Source organism: Anopheles maculipalpis, chromosome 3RL (genome assembly GCF_943734695.1).
Source record: "Anopheles maculipalpis chromosome 3RL, idAnoMacuDA_375_x, whole genome shotgun sequence".
Taxonomy (NCBI): domain Eukaryota; kingdom Metazoa; phylum Arthropoda; class Insecta; order Diptera; family Culicidae; genus Anopheles; species Anopheles maculipalpis.
In genome coordinates, this window is record NC_064872.1 from 81,612,396 (window position 1) to 81,639,467 (window position 27,072).

Sequence of the window (27,072 nt, forward strand, 5' to 3'; positions counted from 1 at the left end):
CCGGTGCAACTTTGCGCTTTGGGATAACCTCGGCCTCGGTGGTCGCGTTGGGAACGCGTCGAAGAGGAAGTGGCAATGGGCAGAAAAGTATCCACGTTTCAACCGTAACGAGCCCTATACCGGTGGCCACGTACCTCATGCGTGCCGTGACTCTACCGATCCGTGAGCAACCATTGCCGGGGGTTGCACTCTTCGCGGTGCAATTGCGGTTCAATGCAAAAGGTGATCGTGCAAATGCGTCGCGAACCGCGAGCCCGCGTGCAGTATGAATAATTTCGTAAGATTTCGCAGCGCAAAACATAATAATTTCGACTCGCCACATACGAATCAAAGCTCGCCCCCCAACCCCCAACGGATGCCCTTTTACAGTTGTGGCTGGCAGCTAGATGGAACCGAACCTGATGGAAGTGAAGGGCCCAAGACAAACCCTCTGTCCCTCAAGAAGGATAGTAGGTGTGTGTGTGTGTGTGTGTGATCGAGGTCACAACGTCCCATATACTGAAACATTTGACCAACCAAGTTCTGCTGAGTGCTGGGGTGGTGTTAAGCAAAAAGTTTTCCAACCAAACACCCGGCAATGGTAAGGGCCAACAATCGACGAAGAGACACGTAGCCCAGCAAAGGCACTGGGAGGCTTATGTGGGTAACCCACCAAGGGTACGTTGGACGAATTTAAATTACAGTCTTAAGGTGCAGATTTATGCTACAATGTCAATGAATAATTATTGCACCGAGTATGAAAAATAAAAAAAAATAAAAAACCGTAGGAACTGGGGTGGTGTTCTATCCGATGGTCGGTTTGCACGAACCGATACATCATGTTTGTTCGTGCATAGGCAACCTTAAGGTGTGTGTGTGTGAGAGAGTGGTTGGTACTAAGGACAGGAATACAAGAGTAAAAATAATCTGTATTGTACAGGAAATGGAGAGCAGGAAGTAAGTTAACCTTGAAGCAAGCGAGCGTGAAGAAATTGGCATTAGAATTCAAATGAATTTATAACATTTGGCAAGTTGCAACGGTACTGAATGAAATACACATTTTTTCTCATATAAAGTAAATAATAAAAATGAAGATTATTAAAATTTAGGCAAATATCTTTGTTGCTTGATGTGTGTTTTCATATTTTTCTTTAGAATTCTTGTAATCTGTCACTCAACAGTGATAACAATTTTTGTGTTTATTCGGTTTTATTTATTCCATTCTTATCTAGATTTTAATTATAAATTAGCAAAGCCTTACTTTTTCGAAGCTTAAATGTTTTGTTGTTTTTTTTTTTTTAAAGAATGAAAATTGCATTTTTAATACTCGTCCAATATCGCTATTCTTCTTTAATTGAATGTAATGATTATTTCAAAAAAAATTGTGAAATGACTACAGTTTGTATTGCTTATTTGAAATAGTAAGCCAGCATTTTGCGCACGATCAAAATCGAGAAATTATTCTTTCCCCCCAACTCTGCTGGTGCTTGCAAAAAGGGCGCTTTACCGTCCTTCGTTTTTCGTTCTCACTCACTGTAAACCCATCGCTGAGCTAAACCCTTCCGACCGCATGCAGAACACACGACCACCCGTGTACCACATGACATTGGGTGGCACAGTGTTGCGTTTCGCTTACCATTTTTTCCCCTTCTTCATCTTCGCCTGCTTCTTGCTGTCAGGCTTTGCCAGGCTTCAATTAAATTATGAAATCCAATCACGCGAGTCGTATATAATTAAAGCGATTTCCCTGCAACAGTTTGTGAAAATCGTTATTATCGTTATTTTTCCGTCGCTTCCACGCGCTGGTGGTGCACCTGTAGGTTGTGCATAAATGTTCACATATGCTTTTTTATTGTGTCATGTGCAAAATGCAGGCAGAACCCGAAAGGAAGCGAAACAAGTGAAAGAAAAATTAGCAACAACATTTGTGGTGAACCGTTTTAGGTCGGTAATGTGTTAGATTGTTGTTGGTGATGCATATAAATGCAGTTTTCGTCCCATTCTTCTTGCGGGCTTTCTCGATTGAATTCAAGGATTCGCACCTGAAAATTTGCAACGGATTATTGTCTCGAATTTTGTTTTTTCAATCCTGTCTGGATAATCTAAAATGAATTTTCTATCATTTAATGCGGTATGTGGTAGGTTTTCCCACTCCTGAATAGTTTCCCAATCACAAGCAAATCCGTTGCGGTAAGTGAGTTTTAAAAATATTTTCAAAACAGAAAAACGCAGCTCAAACAACCCATCAAAATGGGACCTAATGTCCCTTTTCAATGTAAAATCCCTCTCTCCCCGTCTTAGGGCACCTCCTCGCCCCACTGTGGAAGCTGTGGTGATCAATTTTCATTCTACAAATATGCAAATAATCCGTCCCTCACACGGTGTAATGGGTCCACAGAACAATCGTACATGAAGGAGGGAAAATAACTAAAATCGTTCTAGTACAAACACACCATTGCATTGAAGTGATTATGGTTTTTTTAATGCTTTACAGCTTTTTGTGTGAGGTTTTTATTTTCCTTCCTGGAATTTTTGTTTGTTTTTTTTTTTTGCATTCTCATTTTGCGTTTACCGTTGAAAAAAAGTCAACCAATTGAAATTGGTTTGCTGCGTTAAAAATGGGGAAAAACTGCAGTCACTCAGATTCGTCCAGGTTGCGTGGAGTTGTAATTACAGCTTTTCCATACCCTCCCACCCAATTGCCCTGGTTCGGACCACACACCGCCCAAGCGGGATGCAAATTTGCCAACCTCAGTGCACACTGCACTTCCATCGTGCAACGGCAGCAGCAGCAGAACGATTGAGCGCGATGCGTTCACAGTATGCGTTTGTGGTTTTATTTTTCACTACTAAAACAACAACCACACAAAAGCTTACCGGCGGGACAATTTATGCTTCTCCCCTGGATGTGGAGAAACATGGAGAGAGGGATATGATACAGAAATGTGATGAAAGTAGTGAAAAATACAAAATAAAGGGAAAACATACACACACACACACACACACTGGCATAGTGGCACATCACGGAAGCATACTCTTCCTTTTTTTCCTACCACTTTTTAGTTCGCTTTTCTTTCACCCTGCCCAACCCATCAAACAGTGGAACACAGCGTCCCAGCGGGAAAGGAAAAGTGAATGCATTTTAATGGCAATTTGTGCGGTTGCATTCGTTCTTTTTTCTTTCTCTCTCGCTTGATTTTTTTTTTTTTTTGTGCAGAGTTTTATTCATTCGAGGAAAAGCGGAAAACCTGTAACCGGGTGGTAAGGGTGAGCGATGGAAAATTGATGATATGCGTAATTGAACGACCCGCCTGCCGTCTGTCGATGATGGACTAGACTACCGCCTCGGGGTGACAGACTGAACTGACTGACTGGAAAATGGCGCGTAGCCTAACATGAGGTACCAATGCTGGATGCTGAAGCAGAAACCAAACAGGGCGAGGAAAGTAGCGGTGGGCTGGATACAACTGGGTGAAAAGTTTTGCAATGCAGTGGCCATAAATTCACTCCCCCTTGAGTAAACCCCCAAATGGGGAAAACATGCATCCCCGCTGGGAAATGCTCGAGAGTGTGTGGGCGTTCGGTGCAGTTTGTTTTGTGCAGTGCTGGCGTGTTTTTAAATGGTCAGTGTCTTTAAACTGTGCCACTGGACTTGTTCTTTTTTTTTTTTTCGCAGTCCCACAATTGATTTGATTCCCAATGATACGGTGGTAAATTGAATTAAAGCTAAATAGATCGATGTATTCTAATGGGTTTAGTGCCCAATTTTCATAATGTTGATGATGAGCATTAGATGAACGGATGATCAGGATGACATAGTATCAATTTTTCATTTTTTTTTGGTGTTCACGTGTCAATGAAGTATCACATTTTGTGCTGCTTGAAAGTCGGAATATTCTTGGCTCTAAAGCTCTAAAGTAAGCTTGCTGTTGTCCCGAACTAGGGTAGGCTAACATAATCCTAAATGAAAATATGGCTTTCCACAAATTCTTGGAATATTATGTACATCATGTGAGAGCGTAGAGTCCTAAATACCATGACCATTGTCAGCGCTAACGCTTCAGTTCACACATTCGATTTAAGGATTGTGCGGGCGCTGCGTCATGCGATTGTCCTCTTTTCCATCCAACCACCGAGGAAACAGGTCGAGTTTTAGTGCTCGCGTCACTTACACTCAAGAAACCTGTTGAAGAATAAAAGTATCAACCATAGTTCTTTTAAAGACAGAATCCTTTAACCGACAAACGATATCAAGTGATGGAATTTTCAACAACTAATACAGTTTTAAGCCTCATCTTCTGATCTAACATGCTTAACGGATGTAACCAGCGTATTCCAGGAGTTTTACGAGACTCATTACATATTTTACCAAAAAGAAAGGACACAGGAATAGTTTTGATAAGCAATATGCGAAAGATTAAACACATAACCAACTAAATCTACATTCAGGCGCTTAGTAAAAGAACATGTTTATCCAGAGTAATCCGAAATTTTCACCAGATAATCAGATAATTTAGGGGATTAGTTGCGAAAGTTACATTGAACATTTATTCTATAAAATTATCTAAGAAAAATTGCCTTACAAGCAGTCATGAACAACGTATTTGGCACTCCAACTCTTAATAAAACTGCCATTTGTCTCTATGCCGCATTGAAAAGGAGCATATTTGGAAGCATTTAAGGAGCAAATGTGAAGAAACCTCTGTACGCCCCTTCAGCGATTGCAATATTTTCGGACGTTGTAGATTTAGTTTTACTTAGTTTCGATAAGTTTCAGAGTGTTTGATGGGATGTTGTGGATCAACATCAAACCTTACGAAGCATTCCTACGAAACATGGAAGACGAATTCGATGAAGACTACTATAGTGAAATGTAATATCTATCAGCAGAAAGAATAATGATCTGGGAAGCAAAGCATAGCAAGTACAATAGGGAGCAGCTAAATCATCATAACAGTTGAGAAAGCGTTCACGGGTGAATCAATGATATGCTAAACTTTGCGTGAGTTAAAATTGTACAATTTCGTTAATAAAATAGCCCAGTAAAACACTGGTTTTTGGTCTTGTTTTCGAGTATTACCTCCGTTGAAAGGTTTTTTGTTCACGTGTTTGTCACTTTGCGCAGTGATTAAATAGTATTTTTCACTGAAATAACCCTTATATTAGAAGAGTTTTACTAAAAAAATACATCCCTTTTCTTTAAAAATGTTGTCCCTAATACTTTAAGAAACTCAACCCATCTCTCCTAGTAGACATATTGCCTGGTAACGAAGAATATTCAATCACGGTTAGCTCAAAATGTGTTGCCAGCTCCTTCTCTCCACTCAAAACTCAACCACAAAACCACCGAAAATCAATTTGTTACTTTACACACCACTCCACGTTTTGTCTTCCAAATAACGTAACACACTACCAGCATGCAGCGTGTCCCCTACAAAAGGCTTGTGATTGTGATTTCATCAGGATGTGTCCCTTTATCTCGTGTGTAAGTTGACAGAGTCGGAGGGGCTAACAAAACTTGCAAAACGACGACGACGACGACGGTAATGATGAAGAAAGAAAAGCGATCATTTATCCTTACCGCTGCACACAGAAGCTGGTGTCTTTATTTGCTTCTTTTGCACCGGCCGGCACTGCTAAAACGGCTCAGTATTTGTTCTTGAAGTGTTGAATGAATGAACTTGGAGCCGAGCCGAGGTGAGTATTTGTTGGTAAGAGTGTGCGAGTCGGTAAGATGATGGATGCTGGCAAAGTTACAGGCGATATTCCATTCCATCATCTCGTCTCGCGCAGCTGGAAAAGTTGCTCTTGATCGAAACATACTGGGCCCTGGTCCGGTGGAATTCATCCTTGCCAGAAACCCCCACTGAAATCCGAACATTCCAGGTTAACACATACCAGACTGGTATGCGAACGGGTCCGTACCCGTGTGGTGAGTGGTTGAATGCAAATGAAATGGAAAAACGAAATATTTTAAAGCATTTTTTTGTGTTTGTTTGAGAATAACTTTATATCTCGTTTGAGAAAAGTTTCTTTCACAACCGTAGATTAGGAAGAGGAAGTGTGGTGCAAGGGAAAAAGGAATGTTGACGGAGGGGAGTGGTTTGAATGCCGGAAGTCGGTAAGCGACCGACACTGGACTCGGGAGCGGTTTTGTTCTTTAGCCATTCTATATGGCCGGTGTCCGGTGGGACGTTCTCTTGCCGGAGGTGAAAAATCTTAAGGGCTGACGCTTTTCCACCGACTTTGGGCGTAAACTTCTTCATCAACCTGCCCACCTACCTTACGCCATCGATGACAAATCGTTCGGAAAAGCAAAAACTCCTTGACGATGGTGGGAAAAAGCTGGTCCGAGCGAAGTGTTCTTCAGCGTGCGCCAAGTCGCCGGATCGTTCTTCGCCCAGCATGCCGAAAAACGTGGTGGAACGGACGGCAAAGGCAAGCGGGAAAGTTTGGGTTTGCATTTTTATTATTCCGTTGAAAATTGCAAACCACTAGCAGCCCCTTGCCTGGCCCTTCCGTAAGCTATTTGTTTGCACTTTGTTTCCTTTCGTTTCTATGTTGAGCTTTTGAGTGGTCAGAGCGTAGTCAGGCTGCAAAACAACATAGTCAAGCACTCTGCTCAACAGCATTCGAGAGTTGGTTGTTGTTTTTTTTAAATGGCTATTCTTTTGTTCGTTTCGTTTTGCTATTGAATTTACGGTTTTTGTATTTCATATCTTGTTCAGTGAAGATATTTTATATTATTTAATGCTCTATTATTCTTCATGTTAAAATCCTTAATTTTTCCTTCCTTGCTTTGGTAATGTAGTGTTATATTAATACAGAGTAGTTTTGCGCCAAAACAACAATCATTTACCTGTTTGTGACAAATGAATTTATTTTAATGGTACAAGCAAAGACCTCGAATATCCGTATTGAAAATGTCAACTTCCTTTTATCTGATCGCACATCCCAGCTTCGAGAATGAAATTGAATCTTATCCCCTAATTGTTCTGCTCCACCAGCTCGTCATCTTGTTCGGAAAATTGATTAACCTAAAAACTTCGCTTGCGATCGATTCGGTTCGAGACCATCTCTCCATCTCTCGGTCCCGACAGTGTTCGATTGCATCCAATTGCCGGAATACAACACTCACCGTCTACGAAACGCCAATATCGAGCTAATCCGTCCATGTACATTCACTCACTCACTCACTCACTCACTCACGGCATCGACACCTCGCTTTTAATAGTTATGCTAATTTAATTTATACCGTATAATTGCATTTCGTTGTCCAGCGCTCACAGTCGCCCCATTCGCACTCGGTGACCGTTTGGAGAAAACCGCGCGGCTACGGGAAGGGCTGCCGATGGATGTACTGGGCGCTGCGGGTGTGCTATAAAAGCAAAAAAGCAAACACGAGAAAAACAGTGCACCCATATGCTAATTCCAATCAACACCGGTACGGGAGTTTAATTTTCACGCACATCGGACAATCTCACCGTGGCCGCTCGTCTCACGATGCCTGATGATGTTGGCCGCACCGATGTTATGTTAAATCATCCCGGTGAAGCCAGAGTTTGGGCCATTTCTAACAATGGTCAACACACCAGCACACATCGGCACATGCCATTCGAATAAATTCTATTAAAACTGCACTTTCCATTCGTTGCTGATAATTTTACGCTTGCTCATTGCTTCGATGGCCCACGTCATTGTGTTTGTGTCAGCAGGGGGCAGCAACGTTCGAATCGAGCAGCATCACCATCTGATGCGCATCGAATGATTTCTATAGATCATTGGCAGCAAACACGATGATGAGTGTTCTATTTCATCCCTTCGTAGAGTTGCCTTTCATTTTGATTGAATTTCAGTTTGAGTTTGTGTAAAGTATCAGGGAAAGGTAGAGTAAGAGCAAAATCAGCTTAATAAGTTTAATATAAATACACAGTTTTATCAAAACATGAACCTCCTTACCTTCTAGCATAGAGTGTAGCAAATGAGCTTCAATTTTAAATGAATATTTAAAAACCTTATGTAAATTAGCACAGCAACAACAACAAAAATACACCCATCTTCACACACGCACTCGCCATCATTCGCCAAGCGCTACGGCAGTGAAAGAATTGTGTTTTAGCAGCGATAGAGATCTGAAATCCAAGCTCATCGGCATCCTCAACATGCTACAGTGTGCCGGTGTTTGGTGAAATCGTGCGAGCAGAGGGATTAAGCCTTTTTGCCATTCGAAACGTTTCACGTCCAAACACGAACCCGAAGTTTTTCCTTGCGTCCATACGGTGGTAAGTGCAGTGCGTGTGTTCGAAGGCGGAAGAGAAATAAGACTGCAATAATACCAGCAACAAGAAAAATCCAAATCAACCCGTGTTACCCCCTTTCTATACACGGTGTCGGGTGAGGTCTAAAGTTGAGCTGGACGTGGTGTACAATAAAATATGTAAATCGTTTCATTTTACTCAGATTTGATGCAAGGCCAGTTTTATTTTTAAATTCATTTTAGATTTCACTTACAGTTACTTTGTTTTCTTTCACTGTGGTAAGCAAGTATTTGGTTGTATAGTTTTTCTTTCTTAGTTGATTGATTTTCTTACGATTTTTCTTAAGCAGCTTTAACGTTTGTGCTCATATTACTTTTTTTACTCATACTACTGACAGTGCCAATGTTCTATCCTCCCTGGACTCCTTCAAAGACTCTCACTTCCAGCTCCTAGATCCTCGAGAAAATTTTTTTTTGCTGTCATTCTGGGATTCTTGTTAAGAAAAATAGTGGGCTTTCTGGCCAACAGAGGTAGGCTTCGTTCTGCCAAAACGATTAACAACCTTTTCCGCCGAGACGTCAACGGCCTTACCCACACCGTAAATTCTCCACATTGGAACACCCCGTGGCACAGCTACAAACTTCGCCCAATCAAGTGCCAACAGCTCTTCATTCGATAAGACATACACGCCTGACCCATTCCAATATACTCCTCAAATCTGGTCCTCCATTTTGCAGATTTCTTCCTGTCAATTAGCATCTCTTTAATGTAGCAGAATTCGTAGTCCAGTGAAAAGAGCAATTAAAGACAATTACAGAAGGACATGGATCAAATCCATGCATAAACTGTGAGATTTAGGTGTATCAAAAATATATTTTCATGCGCTTTTCAATTTCAAAAATATTATTTATTCAATAAAGATCAAGAGCTTTAAGCTTCAGCATATTTATACTCGTGGCACAACTATCCCTCCAAACTGTAATTGATAAAGCAACACTCCCAGAGAAAATTGAAACTCTCGAGTACTCTAGTCATGCTCTCGCTGTGTATTAAATATTTTCCAATTCAAGTGTCTCACTCGCCGGCCATATTAGATATTGTCCAACTCAAGTGCTGTTTCACAATTTCGGAACTGAAACAAAACTCCCCTTATAGATGCAACCTTTTCAACGACAAACGCCGCACGCCTTTTTCCGAAAGCCGATAGACGAATAGCAACGAGTCAACTGTTTGTAGGATCTGCACCACGGAACCCAGCACGGGATAATAAAAGCAACAATTTAACACAGAATTGTGTCAGTTTTATCGTCGCTTTTTTCCTATTTTTCCGGCCAGCAAACTTTTTGGTGACCCGTTGCTGCAGCCGAAACTTCTCAGTGTTCTGGCCCAAAATGTCTGGTAGATGTCTAACTTTACCGGTGCCTTTACCTTTTACGTGCCGGGGTGTAGCATTGTTTTAATTTCCAATTTTTGCTTATCCGTTTATGTCATGGCAAGTTGGAAAGTTTGTTGTTGGATTGTTGACGCAATATTTTTGGAGAAATGACCACGTTTTGCATCCAGCGTACCGATCTCTTTTGAAGGAGTAAACACGCAGTTTGAAATCAATCCACTCGGGTGATTTAAACTGCACACTGGTTGGTTGATGAAGTGTTTTCCTCGAGTATGACTATAATTAAACTAATTGCAAAAAGAGGCCTTTGCTTCATTTCGAACCAGTTTGAAAGCTTGATTTTCTATCACATAGTTGCTCGTTTTCGGGTGAGAACCAAACTCGAACGAAGGAAAAGTTTGGTCAAATTTTATCGACGACATCAACGATAACTTGGTAAGTTACGGCAAATCTACTGAAAGCCATTGAAGGCACGTCGATTCTAGGGATGGATCACGGATCCCGTATCGGTTATCTTTTCACGCAATGCATGCGAACCTGGCCAAGTTTTGCCCAAAGTCGAAAAGTTCGCCACATTAGGACACTTTTCGACCAATCGTGGTGGACGTGTGTTTTGGAAGACTTTTTCCGACAGTTTGGATGTTGGCAGTGTAGTTGATGTTTGTCCTAGATAATGATGATGATGATGATGGTCGTGTGCCTCCCCCGAGAGGAAAAACTCGGGGTTGTTCTCGGCCGAAACGATACGGGGGTTTGTTTCGCTGCTGTCGATGAGTGAGTTGTTGGCGCCGGATAATTTCGATTGGAAAACTTTGCGGATAATTTTCCCTTAATTGTAATTACACATGTTGTCACTTTCTTGGAAAGTTGTGGGACGCCTTCACATTTCCTTCCGATAAAGCGCGTAATGTTGTGTTAGTTTTGAATTTTCTGCGACCCATTTTTATCATGCGAATGGATCAGCTTTGTTATATTTTCAGAATAAATTTACAGATCTAACCAAATTCAAATGAAAAATAATTATACCAAATTTTGCCCAAACAATTACACATTATTGTTATTTTTGCAAGATACGAAATACTTCGCAACCCATCCACAATGATACAATCCATTTTCGTGATTATCTAATCAACTAGCCATCCATCGACCTCTTTTGAATGTAATTTAAAATGCGTTTCCATGAACTCTAGAAAAGCAGTGCTTCAGCATCAACATAAAACGTCCATCAACCTTAAAGCATTATCTCAAGCAACCCTTAAAAACTGAAAACTACCTTTAATCAGCATACTTATCAGCACAACATCGTGCTGAAGAGCAATGAAGGACATTTTTATTACCATAAAACCGCGCTTCATGAGCATCTCATATTAATGACAAACGAAAAGATGCCGATGAACTCATTTGGTTGGAGTCGTGTCCTTTAAACAATATTCCAAAAAAAAAACGACATTACATGCTGCTCTCTATTGTGCATCTAACCATTGCGATATTCATTTCCCAATTTCACCTTTCCCAAAACAACGACAAAGGCAGGAACAGGCTCCAATCATTTCGCTTCATTACGCGACTCGCTTGACCCGAGCTTTACTCTCATTTTGGCAACGCCGGCTCACTATCGCCCACCCTTTTCTGTAGCCCTTTGCGAAGATGATTTCCTTACAAAAAAGCACGAAGAAAGCACCAAAAATGACCACGGTTCAACGGGTTCACTATCGCCTCCTGTGCAAATCGGACGTGGATGGGCGGAATCGAAAAAGGAATCACAAGTGAACACTAATTAGACTTTTAAAGACATGTCGAAGACACTCGCTGTTTGATTTTCCCCAGCCCAAAATCAAGCTTGCTAGCTGGTTTGATGCACCGGAGGTTGGGAGGATAGCTGGAGCTTGTCGGCGCGTCTCGAATTCCTGTCTCCGTTTCGGTTGGTGACATAATTGGTGTATTCATTAGGATGATGGAGGAAGAGGTTGAGAAGGGTGGAAGGAAAAATTCGGGGATGGAAATGAGCAGAACCATGATTGAGGCAAATTAACCGGACTAATGATGCTGCATCTTGAATGCTTATTTGCTTGCTGCTTGTTCGAAAGGGAAAGGATGGAGTAGAATTAAGTTTAGAAAGCGGCTCGGATACGTTAGAAATTTTTCCGAAGTCTGTTTCAATTGTTGAATCAATAGTTTTAGGCGTCATGTTTTCCACCAAATTTGCAAATCCAATCCTTTGAAAAGTATGAGATAAATTACTTTGGGTGTTGGTCCCGCACTCCAGTAATGGCTCCCCACTCCGTGAGAAGAATGAGGGGAAGGTATCACCGGCTGTGCTTTTGTCCTCGGTTAAAACTTCCCCTGGCAATTCCAGGAAAAAAGGTCACCCGTCGTCCCAACGCGTTGTCAGCAGATACGCGGATCAACTGTTAGGAGCTGGTCCTAGTCGATTGAGGAAATAGGCCTATCCATCTGATCCTAGTAGATCTGGCAATGCACCAGAAACTGCACGAGAGTTTCGGATCCGGTCAGTCCTTCGCGTGATATGTCCATCCAACGGTGGTGGCTTTGCATCCGGGCTTGATCCCGTCAGCAATATTGGGAGAGTTCGAAATGTTAATTAATATGTTTTACTATCTTCTAGTTAGTTCCTTGTGCTCATAGAAAAATCTGCAGGACTGCAAAAAAAAACAGAAAAACTGCATAGAAAACCATATATCTCGTTTTATCAGTCACGGACGGAGCACCTACCGATATTCGAGCACATTAAACATGTCAATTTTCCACGATGTCGTACTAATCACAGTCGCCAGTAAAGCATGATATATCCTCATTAACTAATCTCTCATCTTAAATATATGTGTCAAAATAAAAAAAAAAAAACATCCCCAATAGATCGCTGCACGTTTCGGCCTGCGGATAATGTTTCGTTCTTCAAACTGATTCGTGCCCGTGCCCTTGGACGCTCGGTGCCTTTGACTGGGGTAATGCAAAAACAGCGAATGTTTAATTATTCATCGACCCATTCATGAGCCTCGTGCGATCATTTGTCATTTTCCTATTGGCGTCCCACCTCCCCCGGAGCCACCGCGACGAGCCTGTCGCAGCCAAACCAACCGGAACGAACAAACGGCTCGTCATTCGACGACGACAATAGCATCCGTTACCCTGGCCCATCACAATTCTAGCCATCGAGCACTGGTCGACGAACTTTCGAGCGCGAGCGCGCGCGCGCGCGCCCTGCGTGAGTGATTGTGCGTATTTTCGACGAGTTCACGCCATGCTTGCGCACTTCATAAGCTAAATCCTGCTCGCCTCCCACCGCGGGTGCGTTCGTGCGTGAGGTCGCGAAAAGGCCGCACAGAACGCGACGCACGTTCGGCGTACGCTACTCGGCCAAAAGATGTGATGATTTAATTGTAGATAAATTCAACCGAACCTGTCATAGATTTATGATTGCCAACACCGTCGCCATTTGGTCAGCCACCACACAACCGTTCCAAACATTTCGACAAATGTTGGTCGGCAGCTGGGTGGCGATCGGCACAGGTGGTGGAAATGTAGCACCGTTGTACACCTCACACGCGTACTCGCACACACAAAGGCACACAAATCATCGGCCACGAGTCGAGCAGAACCCTTTCGGAATCGCGTCACGAGAACGGTACAGGACAGGTAGCTCGGGAGAGCGCAGGCTAATGTTAATGCTGCCGGGTGAAGGCAGATTGAACAAATACCGCAGAAACTTAATCCGTGGAAAAGCCGAGGCTTACGTTAGCGAAGATTTATTTGTTGAAATTTAAGAAATCAACGCCTTGCTGCATATTCAAGCGAGAGCCACTCGGATGGTCGATTAATATTCAATGGTCCTGGTTAATGAAAGCCCATTTCATTACCATTGTGTGTTATTGCGAGTTCGATTCGAAGAATTTTCCGAGCATGGTGGTAAGGCGTACCGGTGAGTAATTGATCTAGCAGTAGATTTATCATCGGAATGGTTTTATAAAGAGTTAAATTAAACATTGAAAAGAAGTCAATTTCATAATGCTAAACGGAAGCGATTTGAATTTTGATTTCCACACCTGCTATAAGCTCAATCAAAGTAATTCTTTCGTGTGCAGTCATACCTTGGTTGTTAACTGACATTCTTGTTGATTGTAAAGCCCAAATAAACTCAAAATCGTTTCCCAACTAGCTTACAAATTGCTTAAACAGACTAAGTTATATATTATTAATCATGACTAAATTTTCTCAGAATTTTGGGTGCGTAACCTAGAAGATTGTTAAGCCAAAAAGAAAAAGAGAAGAAGAAGAACAATCGAATTTTCCATAACTCAATCATTAAATCGGTTTGGCTTTCATAGCTCTTGCACTTGGTTTTTGGTTTGGTTCGGTTTCAGTGACTCCTTCATTAATTAAATAAATTATTTGAATTAAACTAACTTTAAAACAAAGAAATACAACATCTCGAGTCTTTCAAAATGTAAGACATCGGTCATTCTTAATTTTCTCTACTCATAAACCACGGTCAATTAGCTCGTAGACTCAAACCATCTCGAATGTGAGAATTAAATCATAAGCTATATTTACGAATGCATGGCATCACTTATGCTCTGCCCCGAGCTGGCAAGTTGAAGGAGATAGTTTTTGGCGCTGTTTGCAGCAGCAGCCACCCAAGCACCGGTCGCAGCTCATCTGCAATCCATTAATTTTAATGAGTGCAACACTTTGCGTAGATAATTGTCCTAAAATCTCCGTCCTAATTGCATTGCCTTCACGTGTTTTGCGATGCTGTTGCGGGTGCCGGTACGGTAGCTAAGGGCCTGGCAATAAAATCGAAGCTGTTCAAACACATTCCCACTGGTAGCAGCCTCGTATACTTGACATAACAGACCGCTAAACACGACCGTAACCTTGCCCAGCAGCGCAACCACACAGTGTCCCACCCACGTCGCACGGCTGGCTTGCTTGACTTGCCCGGAGCGTTGGCCCCGGAACAAACCACCGCACGCTACTGACCACCGCGGGCGCGATTTTTGCTTGCTGAGGTCAACATTCGGCGATAAATCTCACTCCCGTGCTCGTTTCGGGCACGCTTCGTGGAGCAATTCAAGGGCGCATCAATTAATTAAAATAAACAGTTGAGCGCAACATCGAAGGTACACCCGGCACCCGGTACGCCTGTGTCGCGGGGTACGTGCTTGTATTAATCGCCAGCAACAGCAACTCTCCTGGGCTGGAGTGTGCGTACCGGTACGTACGGGGTGTTCGTCGGGCGAGATGATTAAGTAAAGTTAAGCTCATTATATTTCGGTGAAGATGAGGAGGATCTCCCTGTTTTTGGTGGCTGTAAGCAGGTGTGGATGTGTGGAGAGGATAGTGTTGTTGTAGAGATTTGCTAATGGCTAGGGAAAATACGCATGCAGTACATGCGTGGTTCCATTGGACGATCGATTGGTGGTGGAGCAACTCAACTGTTTGAGCGATTAATTTCTGTTGAAATATTTATGCTCGCTCTTTGGTGGAAAATTTCGCTAGTGCAGAATGAACTGCGGTTTGGTTCGGTTTTTGTTAGGTAAAGACAAATGCAAGGTAGTCAATTGAAATTATGCTTAAATTTTTTAAATTATAATTTTTAATCTTGCAAAAGTTCAAAAATATTATATTAAATAATTTCTAAAGGTCTTTATTTTTGGTCCAAAAAATCGCTTCGTAGCTCATTTACAACTGACAATCTGCAGATACTATTCCAACATCCTCTTTACTATTTATTCATCAGGTGCCTGCGAAAGGAGTCCTCTAAACTGCTCACCACAACTACTCAATATGCCAACCTTTCTGACGGATTGTTTAAAGTCATCACTTCATCTCAGATTGAAACAGTTTGGTCCACTTGGACGACCTACTCAGACTTTTCAAGTTGCGTTGTATGGTACATGATCGGCCCACAATAGTCTAGCGAGTCTGATTCGCTGCATGATGGTAGAGCTAATTGTTTTCACACACAAACGAGGCCAAAGATCATTCTGATCATCTTCTTTTTCAACTTGACTAAGAGAGTTTTGGAGCAAGGATGGCAATGCCACAGAGGGGTATGTGAGTACTGGGACTATAAAGGATCTATTTAGTCCCAGTCTCGTTCGTCGCGATAGGTTTTTTCAATTGAAAAGACAGGCTGTAAGTGTGATTGAATGGAAAAAAATCGTCTCTGCCACAGTGCCACCCCTTTTGAAACTACTCCCTTCAAAAGAAGCCTTCATTTATCACTTTTCAGTGAGGTAAAAAGTAAAGAATCTACTTTCCTGCCTAGCTGAGACAAGAAGACTATTATTATTGCTTATTTGAACAAAAATTCCTTGTTAAGCAGTTTATAAAAATCATAACGTTTCAAAACGACATATTTTTTTTAAAAAACTTCAACTATCTCAGTCAATAATCATCAACAATAAAGCGATTGATAATGAAATTAGCAATGAAATAAAATCCCAAACATTGTGAAACTTAAGCTCAAATTTGTTAAAAATACATCCGTCGTAATGCGTTCAATTTTTAAGTAAATAAACGAATGAACTCCCGACAGGAAAATCAAAACTACGCATATGGTTTACGGTAGTCCAAGTAGTACAAACCATGTTCATTTATTCTAGTGTCGAAAATCCATTAAGTGCACCTATGCTTTTAGTGCTAACTGCTACAACCATCTGCTATATAATTATTATTCTCCACTTCCCTAAACAAACCACACCGACATTTCATCGCACCAGCACATACAATGGTATATAATCGAAATGGCTCGTTCGTCTGTGATTAAAACAGAGAAGAAAAAAAAGCGTCAACACCATCCCCAAACACACTGCAACCATTCCCACAGAAGGCACACATTGCCGAAGAAGAAAGCAAAATCAACATTCTTGCCCAATTTGCTATCCGTGTAGACCATATCGGGTTTTTGTTTTGTCCCCCCCCGAACCCGTTCAACTTCCAGCCAGTTAGAATCAGAAAATGATTTTCTTGCGTGTCCTGCTACATTTCCCATTTTCCGTGTTCGATTCACGATCAAACACAATCGAGTCAACTGATAATTAAAGTAACCCCCTTCGCATCGCCCAACACACACTCCATCGAGATCATTCTTATCATCATTCTCACCGTTGTAGGGCAGGCAGTATATAAGGGTCGGGGAAGAAGACTTCACATGCTTTTATTCACAATCAATTAGCTCAATGATAAGGCGCGTGTGAGTGGCTGTGGCTCGCTTGATGAAAAGGACCTCCATCGTAGTGCATGGCCGATGATAAATGGCTCCCAGAAAGGTTGGTTGAACGGGATTGGTGTGTTGTTCGAGGGAAATGCTTTTATTTTCCTCGATTAGAGTAACCTTTTTCGTTCTGCCGGGTTTTGTTCCAACCGACCGTCAACAAGTTCGTGTAACAGCGCGTGGACGAACAACAATTCATTTCGATCCTATTATTCGCTCGAATTATGATAGGTCACCGTGCATGCAGGAGCAGAAGACATATATTTTCAATGGTTAAGGACTAGGGGCAAATATGGCATCCATATGATTACAATAAGAAATGTTCAATAGTTAATAAAGGCCATACATCGGTTTTCAAGCATTTTCTTTCATGTTACGAGAAAACAATACAGGCTGAGAAAGCATTTCTTTCGATACTTGTGATATGTTTCATCTTGCAACTACAATAAACAATCAAAAAACGTAAAACACAATACGAAAACATATTTTTTTGCAAATAAACTGCACTTTCCTTTTTTGCGTTTTTTTATTATCATTCATTAGTCGCTTAACAGAAACAAAAACAAAAACCTGTTTCCTCAAACTGTACACAAATTCAAAAGTAAAAATTACATATTGACTTGTCGCAAATGTACAAACTAATCAAACATTGCTGTTGTTTTCTTCTATGTAATGGTCACGCTCCCCATTCATTATCAACGTCGCGCTAGGTAGACCATCAAATAACCGTTTGTTATGCTTCCGTTTTGCGTTTGTTTTGCATTAATTTCTTTTATTTCTCTCTCTCTCCTTGTTTTCTGCCTTTTTCTGATCCTTTTTCTCATCGTTCTTTTTGTTTTGTATTGTATTCACTTATTTATGTTCCGTTTTTGGACAATTGCTTTGTAACAGCTGCTTAATTCTAGTTCCTACCAAATATCTTTCTCCCTTCCTTTCTTTCCGATGCATCTTGATTAAATGATTTGTTTTGTTTGTTTTGCGTTCAGATTTTTCTGTTTTTTTTGTCGCTTTCTCCAGTCACTTCCTTTTGAGAATGTGTTAGTTTTATGTTTTTGGATCATGTTTGTTTGTAGTTTATCGTATTATTTTTTTCTTTCCTTTCTTTTTTACATAACCAGTGCTCACTACTTCACACACACACGCACTGCTTCCTGTTGTTCAACTGTTTTTAAAAATTGTATTTTCCTCGTTTTTATTATTTACACTTAAACGTACACAGTAAACTAAGATATATAAAGAAACACAAGCTTAGACGGAAGGAAACTTATACAATTCACGTTTTGGTAATCATCTTTTTCATTCGTTTTTTCCTCCTTTGATTAACTCCACAAATGGAACATGTTTGCTCTTCCGTTTTCTTTTTTTCCATTGTTTTTCTTTTACTGAAGAAACCCCTCAAAAGGATAAACATTAAAACAGGCTGTGTTTTGTTTTGTTTGTCTTGTTTTCATTATGCAATAGTTGTTCTTACTGTCTCGTACACACGTAATTAACTTGAATGAACGTCACAACGGACCACTCATATCCATCCACACGCACATTCTTGCACTTGTATTCACTTTACAACTTCTAATTCCGTTTATATTGTATGCATGTGTTGCTGGTTTTCTTGTTTCAACTTTAGTTTATTCAATTACTATGATTTTTTTTTTATAAGTTTTCCTTCACTTTATTTTCATCTGTTGTTTTGTGTGTGCTGCGTTTCCTTTCGTTTTGCTTTACTTTATCCTCTTCACTTTACCAATAATACTACCGATTCTAATACTCTCCACCAAACGTCACAACTCTCTTCTTACACTTTTTACACAATATTCACAATGCTTCACTTTTCACACTTTTTTTTTTAGCATACTTTTACATTTTGCTTGATTTGTTACTAATTTGTGTACTGTGGGCCCCCGGGTTACAGTTTGTGTAGTGGTTGTTTGTTTTTATTTGCTTGCTTTTGTGTCCTGCTACTTTTTACCTCCTGCTTAATAATGCTAACCTGCCAAGATTATTTTGTTTAAGTGTTTTCTTATTTTTTTTTTTCATGTCCTGATTACAGCAGAAACACCAGAGGCCTGTCTTAAAAGGCTCTAAAAACTGTCCGCTGTTGAAGTTTCCTTTTTTTTTTTTGCCAAAAAAAAAAAAACAAAACACTCCCAACTTCGAAGCGATCGTAACAAAACCGCCCATAGGTGGTTTACATTTTTGTGTTATCGTTAAAGTGGTATTTGTTGTAAAGTAGCACCTGTCCGCCACAGTCTGGAGGCCATATTTTAAGAGCGATGATTCGGTGTTGATGATTTTCCTACGCTTGTTACATTAGAACACATTTAACTGTCTGTTCATATGTTACGTTCAAAAATGGTGGTGATGATTTGCTGCGTAATGGCGCCAAACGGCGTCCACAAGAACGAAGGAAACAAAAATACCGGGACATTCCTAGGCAAACTATCGACTAGCGATTCGTGTTTGTTTAAAACCTTTCCGTTTTCATTATGAAACCATCGTCTGCATCGATGCTGTGTTTTGTTTTTCCTCCTTGAAGTGGTTAGAAACTTGTTCACCTCACCTCATCTTTCCAATCATTTTCACAACGTTTGACACATGCATGCGTTTCTAAAGTTTCACCTCCCCACCCTTGTCCCTATGCAAATTTTAACTTTTATGTGTATGCAAATATGTTTCCTTGTGTGAATTTGTAATGTGTTTGTATCTTTTTTTGGTATTTCTCATAAGTTTTGCTCGTGTCAACTTCTCCACTCCATCCTCTCGAAAGCTGTCGACAAAAATCCTTTCAAACTAATTGCTCCTTTTCCCATATCTATGCCAAATGACACAAATGTTCGTGTGTGTGCGTATTTTTTGCTGTATTTCCTCTTTTTTTTGTCCCTCCTTTTGCAAGTGTGTTATGTTTCTTCGTTTTTTTGTATTATTATTATTTTTTAAGTTTCTTTCTTGGACCTAATTTATAGCACCCGGTTCAAAACTGTTTTTTTGTTTCGTTCGAAAATCGAACCACCCCAATATTGCGTTTCCCCACAACGGAGCACAGAGCACATTGCACAACTAACGCCAATAATAGCTCGTCTCATCTACATCAACCACGATGGCCACAAAAAAAAAAACGAAAACACACAAACAAACAACATCCGAGCAAAAGATGGGTTTAACAACAGTTCGGTTCTAATGCTCAGACACACTTTTCCTCGCTACAAAATGTACAAACATGTGCCATTCTCGCTGGCCGTGCCCAATCGTCGACGGTCCTAAAATGTCCTTCCGATGTTGAGAAGGCAGCCTTATCGAAAGGATCGATGTTCTCAACTAACGAGCAGAATAATTTCCCTGCCTAAGACACACCCGCTAACCTTCACACATTTGGAGGGTTGGCTTGGCAAAACATTTGCAAGCATGTGTTTGCAGCTTCTTGCTGTGGTCAACCACACAACAACAAGACCTTGATGCGTGACCACTGCTCTCAGTCACTTTGATTTTGTATTTGGTTAGTATTTTGTTTTCTCTTGTTGTCGTATTAGTAGAAGATCTGCTAGTTTGTTGGTTTGCTGTAAATATTCACTCTCAGTTTTTGTCTTTTGTTTTTTTCTTTTTTATGTTCCAAACTGTTTACCAATCTCTTGGCGCTTGTTGTTGCAATTTTATGTGTTCTTTCTATAACTTTACCAATTCCAACCATTTTTAAGTTTTCTTTTATGTGGTTTCTTTTTCTCGACGTTGCTTTTGTTTTAATGCTTGCTTTACTTGCTAGTGTTCTGTTTATTGTAGCTAAGTTTGCGCACTAAACGCCCAGCCACCACAGTGAAACACTTGCAACACAGTTTTTGAAAACGATTTTCACACATACACACGCTATAGTGGCGCGTAGGTTTAATTATCATTATCATAATAGTTATATAATAATATCAATACTTATTATTATACTCCTAGTGTACTTGCTCCTGGTTGGTTGGTTGGTTGGTTGATTTAGTTTACTGCTGCAATGCCTTTTACGTTCTTTATCGTTTCTTTTCGTACACTTTATTTTAATTGGTTTGTTTGTTTCGTTTCTTCCTTTCTGATTTGTTTGCTTTTTTGTTGTTTTTGTTGTTGTTGTAAATATATAAATAGACATTTAATGATTTGTTTTTGTTTCCTTTTTTATCGATTAATATAGTACGTGATCTTTCTAAGTTCTGACTTCTTTGTTGTTGTGTTTTGTATTTTGTTATGTTACTTTCTGGCTGCTTTAAAAACCCCTCCCCGAATGCACCCACAAACTTCGTTCCTCCCACAGCTCGATCGCTTTCCCCGGCATAGAACAGTGTTCTGGTGCTTTGCCTTCTTGGGTTTCCAATTGGGTTTTTATAACAACTGGACTCTAAATCAAACCCAGCTGTACCGCACACAGCTTTTCGGTGTGGTTTTGTTTTTAAACGGGTCAATTGATTCGCGCTCCACTTTCCACATCCACTAATTGAGTGTTTTTTTCGTCTTACTTGTTTGTTTAATAATAATATTCAATATCACTCAATGTAACATGTTTTGTTTCTTGTATAGTGTATAACTTACAGTATGCTAGTATTATTTTCTGTTTAGTCTTAATATGAAAGAAACAGTTCACTACACATTGAAAGCGATGTTTACGAATATGTTATGCGTTCTCAACCTTTGATTAGTTTTATTTGTTTTGTTTTCTGTGTGTGTGTGTTTTTTTTTGCTTCATTTTCATGACATTGTCAGCGGCCTTTATCATTGCTTTGCCGCTCGTAACTCATTCAAAGTGTTTTGGTTTGTGTTACTCTGTCTGCAATATTAGTTCTGATTTAACAAAGCATATGTTACACTCGGTGACGTACCGCACTGTGGCAGTAGACTTCAATGAAAACACAATCCTTCGAAACAAATGAAGAATAAACGATAAACTTCTTTATCGCTCCCCTTCTCTAGTTATTGCCACAGTTTGATTTGATTTAATTCATCATGCTCGGATACTAGGTGACTGCTGCTGGCTGGTTTGTAAAAACCAGTCGTTTCAATCGTTCCCGGTTTTGATTGACTCGTGTTAGACGTGGAAAAAAAATCGTCGATCAACATTAACTTTCAAAAAAGTTGAAAAGCAAATAAAGTAAATTTTTGTTCTTCCGGTTCACAACTTCACACAATTCGAGTAGCAAAGACGATGATACAAAATGTAAAGCCAAACCGTTCCCGTTATTAAAAGTCGAACGTAAAAATGCATCGTTTACCAGTTTGTATGTTTGGCAGTAAAGGTTTGTATTATGATCATGATTGATACTGGCGTTGAAAAATTGAGTTCTGTTTTGCCTTCTTCACTTGTTGATGTTTTTGTATATTGTTTCGCTAAAATGTTCACCTGTTAAATTTGTTGTTTGGTTGGTTTTGTTGTCTAAAATCGTGTGTTATTCGTTTTTTTTTTATAATTTTCAGCTTTGCCCCTTTTTTTGGTTTCTGGTCTTGTTATTTTGATTCGGTTTTGCTCTGAAAATTGAGTTTTCGGTTTCTGTACACTAAAATTTGTATTCCAAACATGTATCTCCACCATGAACACATACGCAAGAGATAGTTGGATCAATAGAAGCTTGTAAAAGATTGCTCAAACAATGGTTGATAAAGGTAAAAGCAAATTGATTCAATCTACAATGTAACACAAAAATAAAATAAAAAGATAAACTAAAAGAAAAAAGTAAACTTAACATAAAACACAAACACGTATACAAACACACCCATCAATATTTGATCTCAAACATGATCTAAGAAGAAACTATAACTAAACAAATAGACTATTTCACAGCCTGTTTAGATACCTGAATATTTTATTCATTTGTTTGATCGTCACAAACCTCAACGATGTCCCTCCTCGACCCTGCACATGAGGTTTGCTTGTTTTTACGATGGCGGTTTGCAGTTCAAATTCCCTATGCTACAAATGTCTGACGATGACCCCGATGCCTCCCCATCCGGCACGAAACGAGGCGTGCTTTGTATGTGCTTTTCAATAACGATTATTACGATGATTTGCTGTGAAGCACTCGTTTTCTCGCATCCCAACATTAAACAATGTCCTGCCAACCATCGGTTGGTGTCCTGTATGAGTGTTTGTCGCCTTCTTCTAATCGTTGGCTCATCACGAAAATTCCAAACGAATTCTGTTCGATTTTTTCCGTTTTAGTTTTGTCCTTTTTTGAAAACTAAACAAAGTTAAGAGTTCCGTTCGCTCGCGTCACTACTAAGATTGAGATTGTCTGTGAAAAACTGGCGATTGATATCACGCGCGGTTATGAGATCATTTAGGAGAAAAAAAATTAAGAAGAACAAAAGCATCCAAACAAGCGCATATGATCAGTAGAAGGAAAACAGAGCATTGCGAAAACGCGTCAAATAAACGTGGAAACTTTAAGCAAACCACCAAAAACGCGATATGTCTAAATTTTGGTTTGCGCATAATACAAACAACAGTCGGAAACAGCGCGAGACAATACGATTGTGAGTAAAGTAAGAAAGTCATCGGTCAGATTGGTGAAGAATATTTCAGTCTTGGATCATCAACACGTTTGCAACGATTATTTGACTGTGGAGTCCGGCTTCTTCTCCACCCCATCGGCATCGTATCGGACACATCGGTCAACCTTTAAGCTTTGTTTTCGTGCTTCTCGCCGTCTGTGCTTTAGGTCCTCGCTAGAATATCCCAAGACCCTAAGCGCTCTATGTTTATAGCCAATAAAATACTACTAACACCGACACTAACACGATTGATTTACCCAACTTTCAGCACTACTTTTTGTTAAACCGTTACCGTTATGCCTACACCCTCGCGTCAGTAAAAGCGTTACGTTTAAAGATGAGTGATTTTTTTTATACATGAGTAAGAGTATGGATTTTTGTGTTGTGAATTCATTGCCGTGTATTTTTTAAAGACATAACACTACAGTATTAGCCACATTTGCTTTGCGAGACGGCCACCAACAAATCGTAACAAAGTCTTCGATCCTTGCCACCGATGTTCCGTACTGGGGATTGGGCTCACAACCGATCTAGGACACGCTCGCCGCATGCAACTGGAACTGGAACACCAACTCTTTCAACAATTGAAATCCACATCCTACTCACAATTTTGGAGTGGTGCGAGAATCGGTTTGTGTGCAAGTGGCGAATTGTTGCTGTAAAATGTAGATTGATTTTCCTCTTCGATTGTTCTCAGTAATGATTGTTATACGTGTGAAACTGTTTTGTGTGTGCGTGTAAGTTTCCTGCGCGTGAGTTGAAATCTGTAAAACTAAATCTGCACTATTGATTTCACCAAAACACACCTCAAATAGCAGTCCGGTTCCTCGGACTGGAACTCCATCCTTTCGCACGGAGTTCACTTCGAAAGCGGTGGACGAACAATTCTGCTACAAGTACAGTATATACGGACCACAAACAACACGTTGCGCTAGTTTATGTTTTTATTTTTCTAGTGTTAATCCTGCAAAAAAGGACTATTTCGTTTCTGTTTATCACTTTGTGCACGCGTGTAGGCTTTTCCATTAGTGAACTGTTGTCGTTTTGCATTAGTTTTGTCGGGTGTTAGTTGAGCTTTCGGTTCCGCTAGCGGGCTAGTTAGCACAACACAAGGAAAGCTCCCAATCCGGACGAAAAGCAGGAACAAAACACAAACTGCATCTGGTGTTCTTTACGCGCCTTGTTACAAGAGATAATCGTTTGGGTAGAAACAAAACAGGAAAACCTAATCGCTACTTTTGTTTGCTTTTGCTGTTTGCTTGCTTCCTATACCACGCAATGATTTGCTAGTTTTATTTTGTTTCGCAAGAATTTGTTTTGTTTGTTTTATCTTCCTGAGTTTTGTAATTTGTTTCATTTATGTTGCTTCCATTGTTTGTTTTGTTACGCTTTTTTTACTAATAGGTAAGTAAAACCGTTTGTTTATTTTGCGTTTGCGATTTGAACCTTTCTGTAGATGCTCTTGGGTTTTGAGTTTTTTTTTTGTTGTTGTTGTTGTGTTTTTGTGTGTATTTGTGTATTTTGTTTTTACTAGTTAGTTACTTAATTCATGCTTATGCTTTCGGTTTGTTGTGTAGTTTTGAGTTTATTTTTATCTGTTCTTTTAATCTTGTTTACACTTTTCGTTGTAAAATTTACTGCTGCTTCACCAACGGGCGTGGCAAAATGTTTTTTTTTTTTTGCGACGTTTTAAAATCTGTGTGCCCAGTATGATTTCAAGTTTTTCATGTGTAAATTTTCATATTTCACTATATACGTGTATGTGTATGGTTTTCGGAACATATTGCTGTCACGACTGCGAGTTTTGTTTTCAATTGAAGTTTGAAGTTTCTTCTCCAGTGTTTCTTACACTATTCTATTTCTGGTCTAGCTTTTTGCTCATTCGATGTGTGCTTCTGTTGTGGTTTGTTTGATTCTTGTTCGGTTTACCGTATTCGGTCACACTAAACACCGTTCGCTAGGGAATTCTTTCATCTGCTCTCCTCATCCATTATGAAACTTGGTACAAAAATAGTATTAAAAAGCTTGCACTTCTTGCGTTTCTTTCTCAAGTTCTATGTAGTTTTGTATGTTTTATTTGCTTCCGAAAGTGTTTCCCTGATATTTCTTTTAGTTCTGAGTGTTTTGTTTTCTTTTTTTGTGTGTTTTTATGCAAATAAAATTAAATTGGAGGACCAGCCGGCTGCATTTCACTGAAAAGAGTGCCATTTCTTACCCAGAACAGCTTCTACGGATTGGTATTGCTACTGAACACATATATTACTGGAATTGTAGGACTTGTTGAGCGTAGCATCTTCACACCAACACACAAGAATTTATTTTTCTCAAATTCCGAACAACCAATTTAGCCAATGGAGACTGTAACAAACCACAAAAATGAAACCTTCTTCAAACCTGTAATTCATCTCCTCATAAGCGAAGAAACTGTTCAGTTATTCCGGTAGGAAAGCGCTGCAAATAGGACCCAATGTCTAAAGTAATGTTCAAGTCATCGACGACACGCGTCCGGGGCACAAATTCAGGAACCAATGATGAAACAAAACAACAAAAAAAAAAGCAAAATTAAACAGTTTTTTCATGGTAATCTATTGAATCCTTCATTTTCATTGCAAACATGGCTGCGATTATCGGTATGTAGTTATAATAGTGTTTACCAGTAGTAGTTGTAATAGTAACCGTAATTAGTAGTAATACCTTATCTAACAACTGAACCGAACAAACTTTCAGCTGTAACGTGTCTGTGTGTTTACTTGGACGCCCACGAGGACGACCAGCTAGCGCATGAAAAGGGTAACATTTATAAAATAGTTTGCTTTTGCTAGTTCAGTAGTTTTCCCCCCAAAATCTATCTTTTATCACCCCTTGGAGGGAAACTTTTACATACAAGTGTCTGTCTGAGTGCGTGTGTGTTAGATTTATTTGTTTGCAGGGGTATGTAAATTGTCTTACCGCTTACGATAGGACTTTGCAAGTGTTTTGGCACACTTGCTACACACACACAAACACACACCAAGTTGCAGTTCCCTTTGCTTCTTTTACGCTTCTTCTTTTGCACCGTAATTTTCTTCCTGCGTCACAAATTCTGCCAAATTTTGGATTACTTTTTAGCGGTGCGCTTTACTACACCGAAAAAAAAAACTGCGCTAATCGCTCTTAACTCTCTTAACAGTAGTAGCGCCATTAGCCGCTTCACTAACTTTACACAAATACATTATAGATATATATATTTTTATATATAGAGCTTAAACCATTTTGTTCCTTCCGTCTGCTGCAAATGTTTCGCACCCAACCTTAAAAACCTGCCTGGCGCAACGCTGCACTGCCACAGCATGCTGTATGCCATCGAGCTTTCTCGTTTCTTTTTGCCTTAATCCATTACTTTAATCACATATTCAGCTTAGTTTTCTTTATTTTCATATCTACAGTGTGTTCACCATCATCGGCACTCCCGTCCCGTCTGCCTGGCGTTCGTGTTTAATTTTCTTTAGTTAGTTAAATTAACTTCATAATGCTTGTTCCACTTTAACTTCCACCCCGTCCACCTAACCGACCCGGATGTTTGGAGGGGGACAAAAGTTTTGTTTTTGAAAAACAAAAAAACGCAGCAGGGATTTTGGGATTTTGGAAGGGGAATAGATGCACCCACAATAAAGTATGCACGTCTTATAGGATAATTATAGCGCCTAAACATAGAA

At 40.0% G+C, this 27,072-nt stretch overlaps 1 protein-coding gene across 1 annotated transcript in view; it reads left to right on the top strand.

Moving 5' to 3' along the window:
• The first annotated feature begins 18,929 nt into the window (after positions 1-18,929).
• LOC126561961 (UDP-glucose 6-dehydrogenase) overlaps positions 18,930-27,072 on the top strand; it is a 299,499-nt gene continuing 291,356 nt past the window's right edge. Inside the window, exon 1 of the mRNA XM_050218354.1 lies at positions 18,930-18,935. The gene's annotated coding sequence lies outside the window, so the exon portion shown is untranslated. The remainder of the gene's footprint in view (positions 18,936-27,072) is intronic.